This window comes from Cynoglossus semilaevis, chromosome 16, assembly GCF_000523025.1.
Source record: "Cynoglossus semilaevis isolate Cse_v1.0 chromosome 16, Cse_v1.0, whole genome shotgun sequence".
Classification (NCBI taxonomy): domain Eukaryota; kingdom Metazoa; phylum Chordata; class Actinopteri; order Pleuronectiformes; family Cynoglossidae; genus Cynoglossus; species Cynoglossus semilaevis.
In genome coordinates, this window is record NC_024322.1 from 10,550,186 (window position 1) to 10,575,651 (window position 25,466).

The 25,466-nt window shown below is 41.1% G+C and overlaps 1 pseudogene; it reads right to left on the reverse strand.

Moving 5' to 3' along the window:
• Positions 1-2,106: 2,106 nt before the first annotated feature.
• Positions 2,107-8,521, reverse strand: LOC103392080 (indian hedgehog B protein-like; annotated as a pseudogene).
• Positions 8,522-25,466: the final 16,945 nt, after the last annotated feature.

Below are 25,466 nucleotides of genomic sequence, written 5' to 3' on the forward strand. Positions count from 1 at the left end.
TGAAGTGGTCTTTTCATGAAGGAATTCCACATATGCATACGTCAGGCTCAATTACACCAATGAGAAGCATGAGAAGCTGCTACTGGTTGTACAATAGTCAGGCAGATGCAGTCACAGCCTAACACTAATCAATATGTGATACCTGAGCCAGTCTCAGCAACGGTTTTAACAAAACGTGCCGGAAAACAATGCCTTGTCTTTGCATCGAGGCTTTTCTCCTGCAATGCAATGCACACGACTCCGAATATGCACCAGAGCAACGGCTTTTATTTTTGTATGCTGCCGAGCAATGATTACGTATAGCCTAATATAACTATGTCAACATAATTGCCAATTGAGGATGTGGTGGAGTGTTTTGTACCTGTCAGAGTTCCTGCTCCCTGATATAGACACAGAAACCGTAGATAGTAGTTCAATCGAATCCACCTTTTGTCATCCACTGACAAGACACTTCCTCATGATGTCATGGACATGTAATAAGTGTGAGAGGACATTTTTGTGAGGTTGTGTGTGTGTGTGTGTGTGTGTATTGGTCCCCTGGGAACATAAATTCTTTATCTATAGACTATTGTTATTGGACAATTTCAACAGCACCACCTACAGTACCAGGGGACGAGGCAGCAGTCAGCAGCCTGGAACACCAAAACCCAAATGTTTCCTGGTGGTTTTCCCAGAGGCCGGTGTTATGATTTCAGGTGTTATTGTGCATTTGTTGTGTATAAGTGTAATTTTGCCAAGCTGTGTTGACAGATACATATTCTATCGAGACATTCATATCTGTGTGTAAGTCACTGTGAGCATGCTGACTTCCCACGTTTCGTGTGAACAACCTTGATTCAAGGCGAATATACGCGGGCCGCAATTGAGGCAGTCGAAACGGGCGACTTCTCCTTTTTAATTTTCTTAATATTTATTTTTTTAAGCCTAGTACGGAGGAGTGACGATAGGCAGTTTTATGCTCTATATTTTCCAAGCACCCTCTGAGATGTTAGTCCTACAGTAACTGCCTGTTGTCCAACAGCTGAGCCTCAAAATGTGGCCGCAGTGTCGCGACCCAAACTAATTTACTACAGGAAAAGACAGAGGCCAGACAAATAGATAAATCGTCAGCTTCAGGGTTGACGATTCCCCCCCAGTATTTTCACCTTTTTAAGATGTAAACAGTTTATTTTTCTCATAACGAGTCGAACATGTGAGAAAATCGCCTGCAGATTCAGGTCGAGTCATCTCTCACATTTTTAATTTGAGTTTTTTTATGTAAAACTTAAAAAACGTAAAACAGGAGTATTTTTATCCAAGTCTGGTTCTCTCTCCGTCTTTATGGAAGAGTCTCCATTAGTGAACTCTAGGATTCTACAAAAATGTTTTTCCTGTATGTGACTGATTAAAAATAAACTACAATCCCGTACTGATCTAATGAGACTCTAAGTCTGTGGTATATGTGGTCATTTGTGATGCTTTGTGGTAGTTCAAACTTTAAGATATATTTTTAAAAAAGCATAATTATCCCAGTCATTATCCCAGTCATTACCACAATACAAAGACATATTTATGAATAAATAATAAAGTGCTACTTTACTAAACATTTTAAAAATTAAGTAAAACATTTTCTTTAATAAAACAATGACATGCACATGTTAGTCCACAGTATTTTTATCAGCTTTTTAATTTAAATGTGTCATTTTTAAGGCACCTTTACAGCTCCCACAAAAAAAAATATTTTTTCTGCTTGTCAAATCAATATACTGTAAATAAATATATTGTGTTTTTATTTTTCTCTCTCTCGTTTTCTCACCAGTTACTGAGGCATCCAGCAGAGAGCGCTGTGCTCCAGGACTTCTCCTCTATGCGTTAAACAAAACCAACTTCAGACATCAATAAAGCGGCGTGGCTGTGGGCTGCTGTCCGTGGTACTGAAACCAGCCCACCCTGTGACCACAAGCACTCAGGCTGGATCGTCGCTGTGCCAGCCGTTGTTTAAAGCAGAGGTTAGTAACGTACACACACACACACACACACACACACACACACACACACTAGCAGGTGCCAGATGACAACACTATTATTCAGAAATGTGTCATTAATGAAATAAAAACACAGAATATATTTGTTTTAAAAACGACTTTATGTCAAATACAAATTGTATGCCCAGAGCAATATATAATAGTAATATACATTATTTCTTAAAAATAGATCTTTAAATAGTCTCTCCAACAACAACTTAATATACATATTTAACAAATCCTTGAGCCGGCGTTTAAAAAGAAGCAATCTTTGGAGATCTGAGATGATTGGAATGGTCACAAAATATTTCTCCAGAACGCTACTGTTTTTCAGGATATGTGGCAACATGAGCTCCTCTCAACTTCTCATGTACTACTCAAGACACAGAGTACAAGAAAATCAATGATATAAGGTGTAACTATCGTACAAACCGTTAATATTCAAATTTAAAGGCAGCTGTTTATTTATTTATTTTAAAAAATGCATCGCTATTTCTAAATACAGTAGTTGGTTATAGCCTGAGTACTGTGTATGCATTGCTTACCTGAAAACATGGGAAACCTGAAACAACTTAAAAAAATAAAATAAAATACACAAAACACGGGATCATTTTTTGTTAAATTTAAAAAAGTTTAAACAAACAATTCTTTTAAATGAGACAATCAAGTTATATGGAAGAAGTCGGTTTTTCACCTTGTGTGTTCAGTTGTGTTTAAAACAATACTAATACGGATCATCATGCCCCGTCAGTTACTGTTACTGTTCTACGTTGTGAAACTAACCAGTGCAACATCAGCTTCTGAACACACTGCTTTAGAGTATTTACATAGATTGTGACTTTGGCTTTGAGGTGTCTGAGAAAAATAATAGTATGTAAGACACATACAGTACACACTACACAGATCAGACACAGAATCAGTGGATTCACTGCAGCTATTAAATTATGGTTTCCAACAGAAGACCTGATTCACTGTATATTTCCTTTATACTGAACCGTATAAATAACTATGTACAAACAGAACTACAAAAAGGTTTTCTTCATGACACCTCACTTATTTCCTGGTGTGTGAATCACTTCTACCTGTAACAGTAAATGAACGGATGTTAATTTTAAACCCAGGAATGATGACAGGTCACAGAAGTACAGCACAATGGAGTAAAACGGAGGGGTCAAAATAGTTCAATGCACCGCTTTAAGTCACAGTCTTTGGGTTGATGTTGATTCTCTCATTTCAAAAAGGAGTGATGTCTGCCTGTCGTTCTGCGGTTTTCTACTGTTGTTCTAAAACACCTCCTGTTTTTAAAATCATTGAAAGATTTAAGTCAATCATTTCAGTCTGTCTTGAACTACATAACAAACATACACTGTCAAATCTCCTGTCGTCGGACCTCCCCTGAACCACTTCCACAACCCGTTAACAAACGTCATCCATGTCATCAAATCTCACATTTGTCCTATCTCTGTCCCTGCTCCAGCCCCCAGGGATGGAAGTGTCCAGCGTCCAGCAGCGTTCGCCCCAACTTCTGTAGAAGCCAAGGATACCAGTGCAGCCCGTCAGTCTGTGGTTCTGAAGCCCCCAGGAGGCCATAGAAGAATCTGAGCGGGGCCAGAGCCCAGTGGGCCAAGTGGTGGCTGTCCACGGCGGCGTAGCACGACGCCAGCACACTGTTAACCACTATGGACCCATGCTGGGTGAGTGGAGCGTACAGTCCGCTGCTCCTCTGCTCCGTCACAAAGGTAACGACCGAAGCTACCGCCCGTGACCCCGCCTCACCTCCTGGGGTAAGTACACACTGTCCTGGACGAACCTCGCTGGCAAAGACTGACTTCGGCTCTGCCTCTGAGCGGGGCCTGTCCAAAAGTGGGTCTTTCAGCGTCTCCGTGCAGTCAGTGATGAAGATCAGGTGAGCAGCTGTGAGTGTGACATTAACTCCTGAGTCTGTGCCAATGGTGTAGAAGATCTTTGTGCTGTTAGGTTGACGGTCCAGGAAGAACAAAACAGGGCTGTAGAGAAGCGGACCCCGGCCATCCGTCGTTGAGGAAGCTAAGACACGGTCGCCGGGGTGAAGGTCACGCATGTGTTTACTAGCCCCTCCCTCAAGAGTGACCAGAGCATCGCCGGGGAAACAGCCACCAGTTTTGGCAGCCACGGAGTGTTCTGTGAAAAGACGAGACAGAAAAACAAGATCGAATTTAGTCTAGAGACAGATCCGTGAGGCGACAGCGGAGCTTCGCACCGGCAGGTTACTGAAGGTCACGCACCAATCTGTAAAGCAGGTGAGACTTTGACACTGACCCAAGGACGACTTTATCTCAGTGGATCAGGGGTAGGTTGTTAACACGTGCATGCAGTGTGACTCTTTAGTGTCTGCCCTTGACTCTCCTTGTTCTTATCTTTGAACTTGTTTTCATGTGAAGATTTATACAACGCTATAGTAACTGAACCTGTAAGGTTTTTAACAAGGAACTTCAAAAAAAAGCTCAGGAAGGTTTGTTTAAAGAGACGTGGACCAAAGAACGTTCACTATTTGGTCCTTACAGCAGCACGGGGGCGCACCTAACTGTGTCGAGTGAGTGAAGCAGTTGAGCTTCGCCGCCACTAGGATTTGAGCCTGCAACCCTCCACAATCACAATCACAACCCTGTAACCAATAGACCACAGCACATCTGCATATAAATGCCTTGACATATATATATATATATATATACATATATATGTAATTATGTTTGTTTATATATATTTACATATACATACATATATATGTACAAACATATATGTCACGGCATTTTTTATTTCCACTGGATTTCTTTTTTCTCAGGTCAGTGTTGGTTAAAGCAGTCAGCGTCTGCTTGTGCTCGACTTGCCGGCCTGCAGTCCAGATTTGTCCACTACTAAAAAAACATCTGTTGCTTCACAAATAGAAAAATCCCACAACAACGACCTTTGTGAAATTGATAAATTCATAAACGACAGAACTGGAGATTTGAGCCTACAGTAGTTCTGCCTGTGTGTCGAACATTTATGGAGCGTGTTACAGATGTTCCTGGGTAAATTAGTTTATGTTTAACAAACAGTATAATGTCGATCACTAAAAAACACAGGAACGTGTGGGCGAACAAGGGTTAAAGTACAACTTTAATTTAATGGATATCTTAATTATATTTCTAAAATTTGGTGGGATTAGATTTTGACAATAAAACCTAATCCCAGTCTGTACTGCTGGTTTAACGTTTGCTGCGTCTGTGTAAGGTGTCCCTTTAAGACACTGTGAGACGGAGTGGTAAGAAGAGGTAGTCAGCAAGAGCTAATGGATAACCAGCTGATTGTATCACCACAGTCAGAGCACGGCCTGGGGTCAGAGAGACAGGAAAGTACACAGACTCAGACCTGAGTCGAGATTTTGTTTGGATTACGGCAGAGTTTGAGTTTTAAACTAAGTCACAAGATTATTCATTGGTCCACGCATTAGGACAGAGGTCTAGCACACTTTAATCAGTCTGATCTGAAATTATATTCTGTGAATGTTTGGATGTGGATAGAGCTCAAGGAAACAGGAGAGTAATCCAATAACGACTGAGGCGAATGTAATGAAATGGTAAAAACAACAGAGATAAGGATTTGGCGAGGAATCCTGCTGCTTGAAACGAGACCTTTGCCACTTCACATCTTTTGCGTATGTGCTCGAATGTGTTTGTGGGGCAGCGGTCCTGAAGCAAGTCTTAAAGCTGCGGCCAAATATTTGTTCAAGGTGTGTGTGTCTGTAAGAGAAGGAGCGCTGTGAGCGGGAGGTGATAAGAGTGTGATAAGGGATCTGAGAGAAACTCACCGAAGGAAAGGCAGCAGCAAAACAAAGGAAGAGTTAATCATCTCACAGCTCACTAACCTGAACAGGCGGCCGAGCAGTCTAACACAGTTTGGCATCGAATGACTGGTGGTACCAGACATGGCAAAATTGACTGTTCGAGAGTTTGAATAGCTGGAGGTGGAATGTGGTCGAGTATTGTTTGTGCAAGCACTTCATCTGATTGGTGTTTCATAAGGTCTGCCTGTGTCAAAGAACTGTTACTTAATATCAAATACAGGATTGGGAAACCTTTAGAAAATGTGGGAAATGTGTATATATGAGGACATACATATACATATAAATATAAATGTATGTATATATGTATTTATACCCTCATATACATACACTAAATATAGTAAATATACCTTTTAGATCAATATATCTGTACACATACCCCGACATCACCAACATACTCTTGACTTGTTGTATGTATTTTTTGATATTTCGAAGTGCGGTTAAGGGAGGAGTCCAAAATAAGAACAGAAACGACCGACACACACCCATAAGAAAATAAATAATCATTTGTTTATGGTCCATATTCACAGTTCAAAATTCTACAGTAAAAAAAAACCCACAATGTCTGATGATATATATAAAAAAAAAAAAAGAACACAGGTGCACACCCATCTTAGATTGGCTCCCAATAGGCTCTACACACACACACACACAGACACACAGACACACACACACTCATGACTCATTAGGCTCATTAGTCATTAATGGCAGCTGTCTACACTGAAAAAACAGCATCACCATAAACACTCAGGCAAACCTCCACCTTCACTCACGGCCTCTTCTTACATGACTTGACGCTGCAATGAATGTGAGCCTTGGACTCGTAGTAGACCCAGTCAAATCCGGCTTCGACGGCCAACCGCGCCAACATGGCGTATTTATTTCTGTCCCTGCGAGAAGCAGATTAGAGAAAACAAAATTCAGAGCTCGACCCGCTCAAAAGAACAAACCCTCCATGTTCATGCAGACGGACTCTTTAAGATCAGTATTGAAATTATTGAGTTGTTGACTGCCATAAAGTCTAAAACGTTGGTAGTGGAGCGAACCTGAGCCCATGTTGGTGGCAAAAAGATCTCCATATGAAGAAAGGAATACGGATGGACACGGTTACTTCTCACTGAGAACTCTAAAACTGTTTGTTTCGTTCCTCCAAACAAATCAGTTCTGTACATGTTATAAATTATAATACCATGTAGTAGAAAATAGTCAATACAGCAGGTTGTTCCAAGTTGCATGTAAATAGCCAGTGTGCCAGTAGGGGGCCCAACTATGAGGTAACATTATCAGGCTAGATTTTGCTTTACCTACAAATAGACAATTTTGGTGCTACCTTTGTACAGTTCTTCTTTTTATACCAACCTGTCTGATGTGGTGATGTCCACAGCTCGTCCCTCGTAGTGCAGGGAGTCCTCAGAGTGATGGCCGTCCTCGTCCCAGCCTTCGGTCACTCGCAGCTTCACGCCGGGCCACATGTTCATCACAGAGATGGCCAGAGAGTTCAACTTGTCTTTGCAGCGCTGAAGAGACAGAGACAGAGGGACAGTGGGCTGAGGTCCAGACGACGGGGAGATGGACTGACGTCAAAGCAGGTGACACTTTGACTGGGAGGAAGGTAGTAGGAAGCGTAACACAACAGCGGACAACAGTGAATAGTCTTACAGCAGATTCCTGAGATTTTACCTTTGGGTCAAGACGCCCCAGAAAGTGCAATGACTGGAGTCTGATGATGAATGAATGAACGAATGAATGAATGAAGGAACCTGGAAATTAAACTTAATTTTTCAACTTGCTTGAAAAGCTAAGAGAAAAAAAGGTCAATAATGTTTAACCACTTGGGATTAAACATGGACCTGACTGTATTGTTGTACAGCAAATGTAGACTGACGTTTTGGAAATGTATTTTAAAAAGGTGTTTATTGTGAGGATAATATCTCTTAGCAGCCAAAATACACAGATGTATTTGTTAGTAAACTGAGTATCTAGTTTGTGTATCTAGAACCTTATGTACACGTGAAAGAGCAACTGTCCAGTGACTTTCTGGAACACAACTTTTCAAAAGTCGACTGCAGTTTCTGTTCTCTTCAACCGGCATTTCTATTCAAGCAAAAGACAACTCTCAACATTACCTAGATAACAGACCTTCAAACACATTACTGTCCTTAAATCTAATATGTTTTTTTTAAATGTATAACTTGATATGGAAGGCACATTTAATCATAGATTTGCCGTCCTGTTGCGCACGTGCCAAGGGGTCACACGTCTGCTACGTTACGGCACAGAACGGCTTTTCCTGCGCGAGGCCAATTCTCCTCCATCTGCTCCTCACCTGTGTCATGAGTCTGTCTGCGCCCGTGTCCTCCTCATCCTTGAAGATAATGTCTGTGTTATAATTCGGCGTCAGTTCTTTAAAACGCTCGGAGTTGCGCGTAATTTTGCCCTCGGGTCGTCCGCTGGCTCCCAGGGTCTTCTCGGCCACGTTGGGGCTAAACTGCTTGTAGGCGAGCGGCGTGAGCTTCTTGGGAGGGCGCCTCTTGCCGTACCCCCTCCCCGGCCCGCAGCCCTCCGAGGCAGGTGCGAGGAGGATGAGGAGGAGAAGGAGGAGGAGGACGGTGGCGCGCAGAGAGGCGGTGAGAGGGAGGAAGAAGGAGATCCGCATCGCCCCTACAAGAGGGAGGGAGGAGGAAGGGAGAGCTCTCCCTTGGGGGAGACGGAGACAGATCTTCAGTATCTGCCCGGATCAGCAGTTCCTGACTCCATCGTCCGTGACTGCCGCAACATCACGTCCGAAAATCCTCCAAAGAAGTTCATCAGCACCATCGTCATCATCATCTCCTTGGCCACACCGGGCACCATGAGGACACCACAAAGTTTTTACTGACTCAGAGAAAAATGTCCCAAATGGGGAAGCGTGTCTCCGTCCGCCCTGCAGAATCAACAGTAAGTGTGCAGGCTGTAAAGTAGGTGTATTTAAACAAACAGGTTCAAAGTCGATTTGCTGGGTGAGAGAGTAAGAGAGAGAGGGGGAGAGAGGAGGAGAGGTCCCTGATATCCAAGTTGCAGTGTTGTGGTTTCTCTCCCTCTCTCTGTCTTTTACTCTTGGAACCGAACATCAGCCACTTTCGCCTGCCGTATGAATGTCTCTCTCTCTCTCTCTCGCTCGCTCTCTCTCTCTCTCTCTCTCTCTCTCTTCTCTCTCCCCTCTTGTTGGATTGAATTCGCCTTCCTGTCCGCGCGTAACAAGCTGCAGCTTTCCACTTGAATTGCAGGGATTTGAATGATTCCAAACGATTTGCTGCCACTTCAGACCGCACCCTGCCAGTCCTGCCCTCCTCTCGCTCTCTCTCCCTCTCTCTCTCTCTCTCTCCCCCCCTTTCTCCCACCCTGCCACCCATCCCGCCCCTCCAGGGCACAGGGCGCACTGGAGACTCCTGTCCACACTCTGCTGGCAGTCACGAGCAGCAGCTTTCTGCCCTTCAGCGCCACTGCTCCACGTTTCCACATTGTTGTCCTCATTCGTCTGTGCACTTGATGATCAGGGCCACATGGACTTATCTTCAGATTTACTGTCAGGATCCTGGTGTTCTTCACGAAACCCTGTCATTAGACTGACAGTTCTGCAATTCATCTCCAATTTCTAAATGTAATCTCGCTATTCTGACTTGTTTTTAGGGCCTGGGAAAATTCAAAATAGACCATCTTTGAATTCTTTTAAGACTTGTTCAATGTTTACTATAACATATACAAAGAATTGTAGATCGGTACTGGACACGGATATACCCTTTACGGAATGTGTCTGTGGAGAAAAACTCCCCGGTTTTTAGTAATCTTTTTTTTAATTTATTTACAGTATATTTTCAGAAGTGAACCCCACACTCATTTGATTTATCACAGGATTTGATCTCATCTGGCCATGCTGTGCTCTGTATAACTAGTTCAAGGTCCACTCAACAGCTCTGCTGCCCAGTACCTGTATTTTCTATTTTCTCCTCTTTCTGTTGTAGCTGGTGAGGAGGTCACTGGTGTTACGGTGGTTTTAAGACAGTGTTTCCCAAACTTTTTTTTCTGGGGACCCATATCTTAAAAGTCACAAAACTTTGCGTTCCAAGTCAATAGACATTATTCATAAACTCCTGGTAAAGATGATGACAGAGACGACCCCCAAAAATATCTTGTGACCCACCTAAGGGTCACGACCCAGTCTTTGGGAAACAATGTTTTAAAATGTACATATTTGTTTGTTAGCATCACTAAGACATACCTGAAATTATATGATGTCCTTAACCCACCGCAGTCGTAATTGCTGCAAAGGAAGATTAGCTTAAGGTTGTAAATACTGTACAACCTTTTGTTGACATTTCAATTACTAAAATGCAAAAAAAAAAAAAAAGACTTAAATATATAGCGTCTTCGTGACTAATTTATTCAGGATCAGCTGATTATTACAGATCTTCTGCTAAAATATTTCATGTATATCTTCGTATTAAACTATAATCAAGCATGTTGCTCCGCTTCAGTTGGTTTCCACTGGACACCACTTGGATTTGTTCATTCACTGCAGGGAAAGACTCTGATTGGAAAAATAATACTAGTGGGAGCCAATAGGCAGTGGGCGGGTGTGGAAGCTTGGTTTCTGCATGATGATTGGACGAATAGTTTCAGAAGTGGAAACACTTTTTTAATGAAGGGTTCGCCAGTGAGTGGTGTTTGCATAGCAATAAAGTCAATGTCCATGTATTGGAGGATTGACAACTTAATAACTGGGCCCACAAAGGAACGTCCTCTGTTTCACCGTTCATCAGATCACCACTGAAGTCCAGTGGACAATTGTTTGTGACATATTTAACAACATTGTTCTTGTATAGATAAATATAGTCATAAATATATATATATGTAACTCTATACGAGCATACAAAACTTAGCAATGTAATCCCTAACATTAGGAAAAAGTAAATGTCAACTTTTGTGGCTTTGTTTTAGTTAAATGTAAAAAATAATAATAATTAAAAAATGTTTTTCAAAATATCTGACCTAGTCCCACGAGTTAAAGTCAGAAGTCATCTCATCCTGTCTTTTCTTTACAGATAAAACCCAGACAAGGATGAAGACCAGGCCATCACCATCAAAAACACCCATCAATTCCCTGGTTGTTGCAGCCTTTAGCTCTTTAGAATGTCATAGAGGATCTAAGGTCATGGTTTGAATGGCTGGCAACTGACAAATGAGGACAAATGACAACTCTGTCATTTTGTCTGTAGCATTGCCCTAATTAATTGACATGATTGACTACTCGTCCAGATTTCCCAAATTTCCTTATTTAGACAAATTACATCTTTAATTTATGAACTTTGGATTCCCGGCTCCTTGGCTGCAAGCTGTGTGTGGTGAAGAGAGAGAGACATCAGCAAACGCTGCCCCTTCAAATTAGCTCCTTAAATATTTACCAGCAGAAAAATCAGTGGTCTCGACCCTGTTTCTCAGAGCAGGCCCCCTTTGAATGAGCAGGCCTGTATAAGACCAAGGGTTTCCACAATTTATGTTTTATTATTTGTAAGTGCAAATACCATAAAGTATTTCAGTGCCACTGCTTTTCATGTCTCGCGTTGGAACACAGGGAAGCAAAGAGCGAGATTCACGCACAGTAAACAGCCACCTTTAGCAGTGTTTACCTTTTAGCTAAAATAGAACTTCCACTGACACTTGAGTAAATTCATTAGAACTGGGCCCGGTGTGGAACGTACAGTACAAGCCCATTAAAAGAAATCAGTATTTATCATAATGGTGTTAGTGTTAGTGCTGAATTTGGCTCAGTTCACATCGTGTAGAAGAAGAAGAAGCGCGGCTCTGATAGCCTGCTGTCACCTCATCAGAGGTGAACTTTGCTTTCTATAAAAAAGTCTCTGTTGAGCTGAAAGCTTGACCTCACAGCTTGGAGAGGTCACTACAGGTTTTGTAAGATATTTTTGCCGACATCAGGTAGTTTAGTCTAACTTTTACTGCAGGCTAACCTGCAGAGGGTACAACACATAAAAATTCTACTTTTACTGGTTCGTGGTTATTTTAACAAAACGGTGGTAAAAATAAAATCATATGGTTATTTTTCAAACAAAACGGTGGTAAAAATAAAATCACGATATGGTAGACTGGTTTAATTTAAACTAATCCACCAACCAACTGAATAATCGATGCCCAAATGAGTTAGGACAGAGACAAAATTTAAGACTGAAAGGCCTCGGAAAAACATTAAAGAGACAGAGCTGGATGGGGTTTTTTTTTTCTTTTTTTTTTTTTTTCTTCTGTTTTTATATCGACAAAGCAATAAATTTAGGTTTATCACCATCTGCTGTCAAACCCTGGAAAATTAGCCAGTCAGAATACATGCGAGCGGCCAAGGACAACAGACGTTCTGAAGGAAAGTTCTGAGGAAAAGGACAATCCAGACAGGAACTGGACAAAAACATGACATTGACCCATGGTACTGTAGATGCAGGACTTGTCTTGTTTTTCTTTATTTATATAAAGTGCCTGCAATTGTATATGTAATGTGTATATATATATATATAATGTGGAGAGGTCTCGTACTGATACTAATGCTGATCCATGTGTACACTTTTTTCTCGTGTGCCTTCATATACAGAAAACTATGCAATTTGTGTTTTCCCACAGGCATATGTTTTCCTGTAACTATCAACATTGTGTGTTTGTGTGTGTGTGTGTGCGTGTGCGTGTGTATCACCATTTCCTTTGAAGATCATAAATACGGGCGTGGCTCCAAGCAGGCCTGCTGCCTATTCAGAGTGGCTGTCGACAATGCTTCAGAAGTGGTCAAATACTCTCATCCATCTGTCCCTCCCTTCATCCATCCTCATCCCTGCTCTTCTTTGACTCAGTGAAGGACACCACGGCCTTTCAGGAAGCCAACAGTCTGATCACATCAAACCAGAGCTGAGCCTCTCACCACGCAAAACAGTTTTCATTCCACGTTACTAATTATCAACCCGTCAATTTCGCTGTCTGACACAGATCCTGTTCGCGTCTTTCAGCACGGCAGACCTGACGTGACGAGGTTCACGTACTGAAAGGTAAGAGCTCAAACGTGTGCACACGTTCGTACGTACACGCACGAGCAGTGACACGCATATCCAGGCACGTGCGCGAAGTACAAGCTCATATGTTCACAGATACGCACGCGTACGCGAGGCCGACCGAGAATCAGGCCCTCGCTCATTGATGTTTGTTAAAGTTATTAATTTTCTCTGTGAAATAAGAGGCTCTGGTGGCAGGACACAGGGAGATGGGTGCCAGCTCCACAAACTGCCTCCGCTTTCATCTGCTGACACTAGGGCTCCACGAGTCCACAGCTCAGAGCCTTTACTTGGGCACCGGGGTTACCCGCGCATACCCTGGGCCCTGACCAACAAAGGCTTTGAGTGGGGCAAAATGATACACAAATGAAAGGAAATGCTAAGACGAGATGAAGAAGAAGACATGGGGAAATGTCAGAAAGAATGACACAGATAGATAATGAGAGGGGGAGGAAAAAGAAAAACGGGGATTGCAGAGGACGCTCACAACAGCATGGGAGCAGCCTGTGAATGAAGAAGCTGATGCCCAAAGTGAAAAGGTGGAGTGGGCCCAATGAGAAAGATGGACTGAATGGAACGGTGCGTTAACTGGTAAACAAGTGAGTTTGGGTTGTTTTGCACTCACTAGAAGCCTGCGTGTTTGTGGCTTGTGGTGGTTCGCTGTAATGGGGGTTAAAGTACGTTGTGCTCAAGGTAACAACAGCTAGTGGCTAAAACCACCATCCCTCTTCCTCCTCCTCCTCCTTCTTCTGTCCCTCCACACACTCCAGCATCCAACCCCAAACCACAATAAACACCTAACACTATGCCTCATTCACAAGGCTTCCATGTCGCAGGGCGGTTCTAAACCTTGTAAGCCTCGGTTTTCCAAGACGACATCCAGGATCAAACTTCCTGGATGTGCTTCACTCGGCTGTATTCTTCACACTTGGATTTTTGGCAGAGACGGCCACTCGCCAGTGTGAATAGTTTAGGGCTAAGCTGTAACTAACATGGCAGCCAGTGAAAACCACACTGACCAAATCTGTCTATCAATGGTTCAGAGCGGCACCAATACAAGTTTTGCTTAAGACCAGTTTATAGCGCAGCGCATTTGGTCAGAGAGCAGACAGAAGGAAAATAAGAGCAGGATAATATAAAAGTGGAACACAGGCTAAAAGTGTCTTGGAGTTAGCGGGCTAGGCCAGCCGCTGCATGGCTAAAGCAAACAAAGAGCTGCCCAGGGGACTGGAGCATGCTGCACACTGACACTAAACTTAAATACGCACATGGACACACATATGCTAATGTACATGTGCACACACATGCAGCCTGGCGGGTATCCCTAAAGTTAAACTATTACTGCCGGAGAACTGCACCACAAAAGAACTGTACACTTTCTTTGATCAAATTGGTTTTATTAGAAATAAATTACTGCTTAAATTTGACCTAAAAAATGTCAATAGTGCTGAAAAGCTGTTATTAAGATTTCAACAAGGTGTGGACATCCCTGGTCTACAGGGAAATAAGACTTCAGGTTCAGGTTCCGGTTCAGGTTCAGGTTCAGGTTCAAGTGTTTCATAATGTCAATAAAATATTGTTTGTTCCAAATCACAAGTTTTGGGTTTTTATCGATTATTCATGAGGCCAGTTTCTCAAAAATATGGGATAATTCTGGTGTAGCTTGGTGGGTGGTGTGTCACGTGTAGAATATTTTATTAAACGCAGCGTTTGAACACATTTTATTTCCTGTGTTTACAGTGCCCTCTGCTGGATCATACGGAAGACCCACACGGATAGGGATTTTGTTTGGGAACAAAAGTGTCGGTGCTGCAGGTCTGTGTATGTCAACCCGACATCTTGGGGCCGCAGAAAGCCTCTGAAGCAACCCTGGATCAGCCATGGGCCGCAGAGAACCGTCAGTATGTTTACACACACCGGGGGACGTGTTAGCAAGAATAGCGTGTTTAATTGGACTGCTGTTGTTGCCTAAGTAAACAAGTACAGAAGTGGAATAAATTATTTTAGCCTCTTGTCAGGCTCTTAAGTCCACGCGTTAGCTTTTGCCATACAAGCTAGCTTAGTGTGATAAATCTAACAACTTTACTGCTGTGTATATCTTGTTGCTACATTTCGTTTGATTTACCAAATACTTTCCTCTGTGGTTGTGGTACTATAACAGGGCTGATGTTTTTATACTTTGCTGTCTGCTTAAAAAAAAAAAAGAAAACACACACACAACTTTAGCGTGTTATAAAATGCAGCTTCTGCTACATCTGGGTATATGTTAACTTGTAGCCAAATGTTGCTAAAAGGTGAGATTTTAAAGAACTTAGATACTAAGATAAAAAGTTGTAAAGTTGTATTCTCTTACAAGTCAAAGACAAGCTTTCCTTAATGAGAGATTTATCTAAAGGCAAATGAAAGCGTAAATATTTTTTTGTTATGCTGCAGCAGCACTAGCGCTGGCATGCTAACCCTGCTGTTTTCTTTAATAAACAAGGAACAAGGTTTATGTAGCCCAACCACTTATGATAACTTACACATACTGTATAAAACCACCTGAATGCAACCACAGATTACACCGTGTGTATACTAATGCTTGCAGTGAAACTTCATATTTATTAATTACATATTGGCTTTTTTCAAGTTTCTTTAAAGGCAAGTCTAAAATTATGACTTGAGGGCTGAGTCAGATCCATGTTTAAAAGATTGCAGGCTTGCCTTAGGCTTGTTGACAAAGACGAGGCAAATATGTATGAAGTGTCCTAATAACAAGTCCTGCAGTTCGGTAATGCCAACAATAATGCAGCCAGTGCTCCCGCTGTACCCTCTCCATGTCAAATGAGGCATTTTTTTCTCCTCCTTCTCTCCATCCCCTCTGTATCCCTGAGCGTGTGCCACATCTGCGGCCTCTGTGGTGATGTTTCTCTGCTCAGAATGGATTCACCAGCTCAAAAACGTCCTTATTATATTTATATTTTACTACACCACTAGAAAACCATGCCAGCTGCACTGCAGAACTTTGGGCAGAAAGAGGGAATGAGAGCAAAAGGGGGAGGAGGGCAAGGCAGCATGAGAGAGGAGGGGTTGACAGATGGGAAATAGAAGGGAAGCAAACAACAAGCGAAAACAAAGACGAGGGCAAAAAGCAGGTAAAGACAGAGAACCAGGAAAGTATAATGTATTATTAGGGAGAAGCCTGCACAGACGGAGGGGAGAGGGAGAGAGTTGGACAGTGAGAGAGCGGCTGATGAGCGCTCCGTAATGGTCTGTGACAGTATGATTGCCCGTGGTGCTCAAAGGTAAACACAGTAATGGACTAAAGAAATAGCAGGCGGAATACGAAAACAGTGTTGAGTCAAGTTACTGTTACACATAAAGCCACTCAAAGGCACACACAAGCTCTGCATTTACACAGATGTGTAAATGTGATGTTTTTTTGTTTTTTTTTACTGTGACCTTCAGTGACTGGAAGTGGACATGGCTATGAGAAATGTGGAGAGGAAAGGCCAATGATAGATCGGGATGAGGGAGAGTTCACGTAGAGTAGAAAGAGCAGCTTCAGGATGGCCTTTTTTTTTTACTTGATTATCAAACAGTTTTATACAATGAAGTTCCTTCTGCTGGTGTCAGAACTTGTGCAAAAACAACACGAAGATCAGAATTAGCTGAGTTCGCCCTTGTGTGGGTTATGAGATGCACCGTCGGATTTTGCATCATATCCATGCTGCTGTCAGTGGAGAATATTTTCCATCCGTTCTCTGGTAGAGATAATGGTTCAGTAGAATGTGTAACAAAGTTGTGAGCAACTTCCTATGGTCAGTGGTCTAAATTGGTGATGGACTGGTTATCCCAGGCAGACTGGAGGCAATCCCAGCATTCATTGGGCAACAAATGGACCAGGCAGAGAGACAGACAGTGATTCCTTTGGTCAATTTACTAGAGTGTTCAGTTAACATGTGTCGTTCAGTGCGTGCGTGGACTGTAGCTGGTTTGGTATGAATTCACGTACCATTGCAGTCCCACCATCTTTGACTAAAACTGGTGATACTTTTTTGCAGAAGATTTTAAACCTACAATGACTCTATGATAAAGTTCAACTTTCATGGAATTGAAGTATTTTGTTTTTGTTTACTCTTCATTAGATTCATGCAACCAAATCATATTTTCGCACAATAACCTTTAACTTTAGATTTTTAAAGAAAATCTACCACCGTCACTTATGACTTTTTGTGCACAAACAAAAGGGTGGAGGAATTTGGACGGATTTGATAGCGATGTGAAGACTGAAGGAAAAGTGACTTTATAAAAAGAAGGAGAGCGAAAGAGGTTAAGAAAGAGCAAAAAAGGGAGATGCATGGCTACGAAAACTGGTACTGATCAGTAGCTCTTTCTGTGATGCGGCTCCCAGCTTCCAGCCCACTGATTGGTCAGCTGCCTAACTCGGAACATGCGTTCCCACAATCCCTCAGCACCACTTCAATCCCACCACAATGGTTCACCACTCTGTGGCTCAAAACAGTGCCTGCTGGCACAGGCAACATATCAATAAATTCATTACGCATTTATACTTAAATATTTATACTGCAACAGTGTGTTTTGCACAGGGATGGTATTTATAGTGTGTTTGTGTGTGTGTGTGTATGCGTGTCTGTTTATGCGTACGTATGTTTGTATTTATGGCCCGGTGTCACATCTTTGCTCGGTGCTGCGGTGAGACAGCTGTCTGGGGGTGGGGGTGGGGGGCGTTGGCTTTTGGGCACGGTGGTGGTGGTGGTGGTGGTGAGGGGGTGTGTAAGGGCTGGTTATATGCAGCGTGACAGAGAACAAGTGGAAAAACCAAAGGCCAGGCATTTAACTGAGACATATAATAGATGGAGCAGGAGAATATCAAGAGGAAACAGACGTGGTTTAGGAAAAGGGCAAGGTTTAAAATTGGGACTTAATAAAAGAAGATGAAAATATCTCGTAAGAATGTTTACTGGTATGAAACAGCAGTGACGGAGATAAAGAAAAAAAAAACATGAGAACAAATCAGAATAAATTAGAGCGTCAGTTGTGTTTGGCCCTGACATCGATGCAGTGAATAATTTATATAATAAAACATTTTAAAAGTGCATTAGAGGGAAAAAAAACTGGAGTAGGCAGCCTCCTCGCTAAGATTGTACTGCTAATCTTCCCATCTTTATCTCTTTATGGACACACACATCCTTTTGTAGAACTGCCAAGTGAACAGTTCCACATGTGGTCAGGACTGCATGAAAAATAAAAAAAATAAAAAATCAGAAAATGAAAAAGTACAGAGAGCTCCAATAAATTAGCTCCAATTGTTTTTGTGTCCTTGCTTGAACATTTGACACAGTTTTGAAATATGTAAAATAATTTACAACTATAATAATTGTTACCTAGTATTGAGTTGGAACAATAATAATAATAATGAGTTTAGAGTATCACGTAGGAAAATGTGTTGCTGTGCTGCGCCAGGTTTAATTTAGCAATGAGCTTCAATAAATCTTGAGGTAAATGACAAAATATAACTTATATATAACTATAATACTGGTTTTGGAAAGAACAAAAAAAATCACAAAATAAATTAATTAATACATAATAAAAACATGGCTATTATGGTATTTTTTTACATGCTTCTTAAATGTTGTAAATGAACTGAGGTGACAGCAGTGTATCATTTCTTGCTGTTCTGCTGCACATGAATGCATTTCCTCCGTGGTTCCATTTTGGCTACAGTATGTGATAGCAGAGGCATCTCCCTGACTTTGGCAGTCTAAACACTCTGGTGTTTGGGTGAGAAGTGTCCTTGATGATGTTTTGAGGCTACAACCTCAAGGATACCGTCTTGTTAATACAATAACCAGGGGCATAAGAACGTCAACACTGGCTGCATCTTGAACCGAACTGGCAACTGGGAAATGACCAAAAAAATACATTTTTTCTTTCTTTCTTTTTTCTTGCCATTCATCAATTTAGTTTTCTGATCAGCCAGTATGCTGTACTGTTGTTTTCGTTTTGTTTTATTTGCTCTTATCATTCTCTGTCCCATTGTGGAAATGTGTTAATGAACAAAGGAGTAAAATGTGTTTATGCCGGCGTCCCGCTCCCCCCCCCCCCCCCCCCCCCCCCTCCCCTCCTTCTGGTGAAAAACACGTCTGTGGTACAAACATCCAGAGGCTTCACTGAAAATAACACCCCATTCAACGTCTTCATTTGACTTCATTCACCATCAACAGCCTCGTTTTACCTTACCATAATTATACCTCATTCAGCCTCCATTCCCCAGCAACAACATCTGCACTCCATTTCCATCAAGCATCTCGGCATTAACATCACGTCGTCAATGGAAGGGAAAAATGTCTGGGGTTTAATGAATCAATTAGAGCTCATATTAGATATTTAGCCTCATGCAAGCCAGTAATAGCTTTGGTACTGATGCAGAAGACAGCGCACATTGATATTAGAATTATCATAAGGTGTATTTTATATGCAAATAAAGTGGGGTGCATTTCCTAATAGCTTTTTCACACAGATGATTTTCTAACAGTGGTCGTTTCTGTGGACACTTCTTTTACATTTTTTAATCCACCTCTTTCCAACAAATAAATAGTAATAATACAAATTTTGTTCCGTCATTATTAATTATGTTTCTGACGCATGATGTTATTGTAAAAGAAAACATCTAAATGTGGACGACAGATGAGCACACCGACCTGAATAAGAACAGGTCTCAGACGTGTGAGCGACAGAGTGCAGAGCGAGAGGATGTGAGCGTAAAAGGATGTTGAGTGAAAGACGGACAGACTGAGAAATTAGGGGCTCTGCTGACCAGAAACTGCTGTGACTCAGACAAAGTCAACATCTTCGCTGACATCACTGACCATCACCTCCATCATTTCAGCTTTAAATGCTTTGATGGCCCAAACAAACCTTTATTTTCTGAACCCACAGCAGCTTTACTACTGCCAGTGAGACCAGGGTCTGTAGCAGTGGAAAAAAAAAAAGCCACAGCAGGTTTATGTTGCATTAAGAGCTTTTAAGTCATTTTATTTCTCTGCACTGCAAAATTCTCAGTCTCGGGGTGTAAACATAATTCACCTGAAATTATGACAGGTTATTTTTAAAACAACATTTGAATAATGAATAACTTGGATTTGTGTTAAGGTTCTGACTAAGAAGACACCTCGCCACAGGCTTCCTGCAGGAACTAGTCAAATACACACAGTTCTAATTAACACTTGTAAAAAAGCCATATCAAGGTTAACAATGTGATTCATGACAGGTTTTACTGTATTTATATCTTACAGCAACACGTGGAATATCAGAGAACTGGGCTGGTGACAGAGACTGAAGCAGTCGAATTAGATAATAGTAGAAAAAGTATAGGGAATTATTCCAATGATAAAACAGGCTGGTAATTTGTATGAAGAGGGAGAGGGGTTGAGGGACTCGAGGGTTTAAGGTTGTGGTTGTCTACATGAGGGGGTGACGGGGTTTCAAACCAGCAGCCTCTAATCCTCACACACTGCCTCTGGCAATTATAAGGGCTTCAAACACGACCGGTGGGAGGAAAAAACATGACCAGGGAGACCAGACTAGCGCCGGGGCGTATTTAGCAACATACCGGCAGACTGTAATTACATGTATGGCTAACAGAGAGATTTAATGACTTTTTCCTCCTTCCTTCTGATTGACAAGGCAGAAGGATTGATGGCCTGGGCTGGATTAGGATTCAGGACAGGGAGATTCTCACAGTTTTATTTAACCAGTTTTATTATATTACTTCAATCAAAGTTTTATTCATATCCAACTGCACGTCTGTCTGTCTCTCAGCCTTTGTCGTCATCTTCCAAATGTCATATTTTATTATTTAACAAACATATCATCTAAGTCTGTCTTTCTTTATGTTATTTTTATTATTTTTTTACAGTTCTTAGAGAAAAAGACAATGAACAAACCACTTTTTTGTAAATAAATATGTTGATTTTTTAAACATACAATTCAAGTAAAATCACTTGGTAAATCGGGCAAATGATTTATAATAAAAATTTATTTTATTATTTTAATCTGTTTGGAGGATTTGCTGAAGGTAAAGGGGAATTGAGGATCACATTTACAAAAAAAAAGATGAAAAAATCTGAATGTTTCTCCGTTTATACTGACAAGATATCTTAATAACCTTAATCTTAAATAGCTAGAAATAAATTATAAATGAAAGGGAGAGAGAGTATTATTTCTTATTTCAGTATTATCTGTGTGAAAATAGAGCCACTAGGTGGCAGAAATGCAGACTCTACTCACATATTCTTAAAAAAAAATTGAATATACTTCAGCGTTCAGTTTTATTTAAAGGAAACAAAAATGTCGGTATGGAGTTTGAACAATTGAAGTTGATGTGTGAGCCTGACCGTACTGGTCAAGGTCTTTCCATGAATCACTGCCAGCGTTGAATCACTGTATATACAGTAGGTTATGGTTTCTCCTGTGGCCACATGGACGGTTCATGTGATCGTGTGTCATACGTCGGCACTTTGACCTTTGCTAATGTTTAATTTCAGACCTGAAGAACTGAGCGTCGAGATCGTAAATATGTCATTGTGAAAACACACACCTACTATTATTTTATGCTGCACTATTTTCAGTTGGTGAAGTAGCGCCACCTCACCATGTAATTGCACCGCTGCTAAATCTGGAAGTGTCCAGCGCAGTCTCCTGAGAAAAAATGAGAAGTGGACTTCTGGTAAAGCTCTCTTGGTTGATAACCAACACCATATCTTACTGAAAGTGCTATAACACTTTATTTCGCTAAATGTGGGACACATTAAAGTGGGCCGGGAGGCTGTTTGAACTATGTGTTGAGCTAAATTGATCAGAGTTTGCGGTCGCTTTGCAGCAAAAGTCTTGTGGTGTGTCAGTGGGTTGTGCCGGCTAATGAGGATCACCTGGACTTGGTTAGAGTCAGCCTACGTTCACTGAGGACTCTGTGCAGCATCAGCGTTACTGTTTATTTACCTCCAGCGCTTCACTCTCGTACTGAGGCCCTTTCAACACTTAAACACTAGACTAAAGCCTGTCCAGGAGAACTGAATGTCTTACAAAGGTTAGGTGTGTAAGGATTAGCTACATCTACTGGTGAGACCACACACTGCACCAGATGAAAGGCCACTCGTCTAACGCCTCCCCCTTTTTGCACACGTGTTAAGAACCTACGGTGGCCTTTGTGTTCCAAAAAGAATGTACTTTGCCTCATGTATGTCATGTGTAAGAGCTTTATCTGGTTTGGGTGAAAGAAACAAAGAACAGAATTTGTTTATATATATTTTTTCACAATAAAAAAAAATTTTAAATCAAAAAGCTTAAATGTATTCAAGTTGATTAAATATAAATACAAATGTACTTTATTTCTGCCATAAAACATCTTTTTTATACAATCATACTTCTATGATTTAAACTGATTAATATATGTATATATACAGTATATATATATATTACTACCATATATATTTATATATATGGTATTAATATATATATGTGTAATCTCAGCCAAAAACATGAAATGATTTATATATATGGTAAATGTAATCTCAGCCAAAAACATGAAATGAAAATCACTTTTTTTGTCTAAAATTCTGATTGAACATTTGAATGTTTCGTTGGGCCGGATTCAGCTCACGGGCTTTTGAATATTTCGTTGGGCCGGATTCAGCTCACGGGCCACTAGTTGATCATCACTATTTGTTTTAAATTGAACATTTTTAATTGTCAAAGTATCTTTAAATTGGCCCAATCAATATTCGACTTTACTGTACGTGATAAATATTCACAAACGCAACATGCTGGGAACTTCTACCAGTTCCCACCGACTGGACGTGTGAAAACGAACGTACAACTTTCTCAGTACCGCGGCATAGAGTATACGTACGCACTGCGAGTGTTCTTAATAAGAGAAGCAAATAAAACTTTCTCCACTTCCTTTGTAAACAGGACTTAAAAAAATGGTCCTTGGTGACAAGTACCAGCTGGTTTCAAGGAAAACATGAATCTGTCGATTCCCATCCATTTAGGTCACAGTTTTGCAAACGTCTTTCATCAGTAGCCACCAAACTGTGAGTTTTATGGGTAAATAAATGTCATTTTGGATGAAAAGGTGAAAGGTCTTCATGAAAACTACAAAGCTGGCTGCTACAGACGAAACATTTGGAAGAGAGGACAAATATGCTATCTGGGCTGTTATTGGTTGGTTGATTTTATGTGGCCGTAGGCATTTGTCCAATGCTACTTTAGGATTGTCTCCAGCTTCCAGGAATTTGGGGAAAAGAATGACGGGATAAATATATTGAATTTACCATAAATCTGAATTTGGTATCAAATTTTTTCGCTTTAAGACCCGCAGTAACATGATGTTTTCATATGTTGTTTGTTGATAGCGTGCTGCTCTTGTTTACTCCCTTTCGAGTGTCTTACATCATTACGACCACAGCAACGTAATAATAGCATGCACTAGACACACACATGAACAGACATCGGTGTGTGCGCACACACACACCTCATCCCATCCTTTCATCACACACCACATTCACACTTCCCGTAAAACCCTGGCTTCTTAAACCATGGGTCGGACCCAAGATGGGTCTCAGCCCTGCTTCCGGTGGGTTGCCACATGATTAAGAGTCCTCATATTGTTTAATGAGCCTGCATCCCAGGCTATATTTCTCCCTTTGGTTTTAGAGGAAAAGGATGTGAAAGAAACAGCTTTAAACATCCCATTTTATAGGTGATAGATCTTTCCAACCCCCATCTTTCCTTGATCCATCAAAAGGTTCAAGTCTACAGCTTTAATTTCTTCCTTCGAACCTCTGTAATTTCTCACTATGACCACAAACTGTTACCGCAGAGATGACTGCATCATTGTTCATTACAGCACTACAAAGTGACATTGCTGTACTCCATTCATTGATGGTTGAAAATGTGTTTAATTTGCTGCTCCGGGTTGGTCAAAATACAGTATTGGAGACTTTGATTTCAGTCGTTTCATGGCCCACATTAAGATAAGATAAAGTCACACAAAGCAAAAAAAAAAAGAATCTTTGAGCGTCAACACATGAAACATTGTATTGTATGTGTTTTTGATTAGACTGAGGCTTTGTTTCAGAAAAACAACCGAGACAAGTGCTATTGAGTCAGATAAGAGCTGAAAAGATCTGTTTTAAATTTTTGTTTTGTTTCAGTTTATTATTACTTCGATTTTTAATACATTTATATTGTCATTTGTTTTAAATGTATACAGCTAAAAGTTACATTAACATCATTTGGACCCCAGAAGTTTGTTGTATCATTGCTGACACACACCAGCAGTTGTTATGTTCCCACCAAAGCCTCTCTGGCCGGTCAGTTTTTAGTAAATAGTAAAACTACTATGTTAGTTTCTTCGATCGCAGCACAATCACAAGTGTCGACTCAGCTCCAGTGAAGTTATATTCATCACTTTGTTAGGCTCCGTGTCGGTCTGTCCTCAATTGAAGTAAAGTCGAGTTGACAACTCTCTCAAGAGTGTCAGTCACACTACAATAGTATCATTCTCACGGCCATATATGGTTATGAACATATGCAATGTCAAATTGAACATAAACTGTCTTGTTGAAAGTTTTGATATTGGGATTTTAATCTCTATTGTATTGTCCCATCGTTGCAGTTCTCTATGAACCTTTGTCCAAGTATTCATCGACGTGTAGACATCTACTGTGTGGATGTCAACAGCCATGACAAGACCAACAGATCCTCCACCATGTGTTTATAATAGTTTGAATGTATAACGTTTCCTTTTTCTGTAGTTCATTTTCAGATGTGACCCAAAACAATCGTACGTTCATGAATGGCTTCTCTGTACACAGCAGTGTCCGAGGAAGCCCTTCATGGTGAGAGGATAATGAACTGTGTTAGTCTACATCTGTTTCCTAATGTCTTTCCAACTTCAGTAGCAGTTTCTCAGCTCAGGTCTCGGCTGAATGCAAATTCAGAAGCCGTTTTTGCACCTGGACACATTATTCACTATTATCGACTGTAGATGGCAGCAGATTTCACTCAGATGAGGTACCGTACCTTAAGGTAAAGTACAGTAAGGTAAGGTACGATGTGTAAGAAAAGACAGGATGAGGTGAGATTAGATTAGATTAGATTAGATTAGATTAGATTAGATTAGATTAGATTAGATTAGATTAGATTAGATTAGATTATGTAAGGCAAGGTGAGGTAAGTAAGAAATAGTAAAGTAAATCTTGACAAATGTGTGTGTATTATTTACTCTCTTGCAGAGCCAAAAATCAATGTATAGTTGATATTTTTTCTGACCATGTCCTAAACTAAAACAAATATGTAACTTGAACAGGATGCCAGGGCACACTCACACTCTCTCTCACACACACACACACACTTACAGACATCTTGCTCCCAGCAGATGTTTCGTCCACCGCTGCCTTCCCAGAAACCCACAAGTGAGCGTATTTTCCCGCCGCAGGGTCGGGGAGCAAA